Below are 1370 nucleotides of genomic sequence, written 5' to 3'. Positions count from 1 at the left end.
TGTGAATTATTGACAAAAATATTTTTGTCACTATTTAAGCATTGAGAATTTGACAAAAAATATTTGTCACCCTTTCATAATTTTGACAAAAACATTTTTGTCATAGTTTTTAATTTTATAAAAAATAATTTCAGCAATATTAATGTAAGAACCCATATTTTCGTGAGGTTGCTACGTAATTTAAGCAAGTTTAAAATATCAAAAAAATTGTTTGATAGCAATTATAAGTACTGAAACGACTGTAGGGAAAGCCCCGGAGCATAATTGTCTAACCAAAATGATATGGTCTCGATGAGTGTCCCAAGATAGGATTTATTGTGTTAAGAAAAATGGAATTGAGACGATTTTCGTTACAACTAAAATACAGCTTCGATTCAGGCTGAAAAATCGAATAATCGTAGGAGACTTTCGGAAAATAAACGGAACACTGAGAAGGCTCCGGTTTTTCATAACGATCAACCCTGTGGTGATTTAAGGACGAATCAAAGGTTTGACGATGGCGCAAGGATGAAATTTTCCTTATTAAGTAAGTTTAAAATTATTAATTTTGGGATTTTTCTATATCGTAATGTAAATTTATTGGACGTTTGAGGGTGTATTTGTAAATTAAGAAATTCCAAAGAATAATAAGGATGAAATATGGGGATTAAACGTGTATTTTTCTCATAAGTATATTAGTGTAATATATGTAAGTGTATAATGAATGGCAGACACTAATGGATGATATTCACGCGTGAGGGGCCAAATTTGCTATAATTAAGGGACAACCAATTAAAGCATTAGGATAAGAGATTGGGTTAAGGATAAGGGTGAGAGATTGGTTGCAATTAATTGATTAAGTGATGTAAAATATATATATATATAATGTATGTGTGCGCGTGTGTGTGTGAAGAGGCAGAGGGCCGAGAGCTGTGAGAGAGAGAGAGAGAGAGAGAGTGAAGGCTTGTGAGATCTTGGCCAAGGGCCGTGAGAGACTAAGAATGAGAGATTGGGAGCGAGAAAGAGAGAGGGAGAGTTGGTTTAATTCGACCATGGCAGTAAGCAGCCATGGCCGCATGCTTCAAACGCCATGGCAGCTGCTGCATGAACGCGAGGAGGACCGATAGAGGTCGGTTGGGCCGATGGAAGTCAAAATCGACCGATCAACAGTCGATGGTGGCCGAAAATAGCCGCAGCGGCAGCAGCCTGAAGCTGGAAGGTGTCGACCATGGCAACAGCATGCGTGAGGCAGCTCAGCTCGCAGCGGCAGGCGTGGTGCATGGGTCGTTCGGCGGTGAGAAGTAGCCGACGGAGAGAAATAAGAGCCTGCAGTGGCTGGTGGCCATGCGCACAGGTGCTGTTCACGCACGCAGGAGCAAGGGAGGAAGGAA

Source organism: Diospyros lotus, chromosome 11 (assembly GCF_014633365.1).
Source record: "Diospyros lotus cultivar Yz01 chromosome 11, ASM1463336v1, whole genome shotgun sequence".
Taxonomy (NCBI): Eukaryota; Viridiplantae; Streptophyta; class Magnoliopsida; order Ericales; family Ebenaceae; genus Diospyros; species Diospyros lotus.
This window is presented reverse-complemented; position numbering follows the sequence as displayed.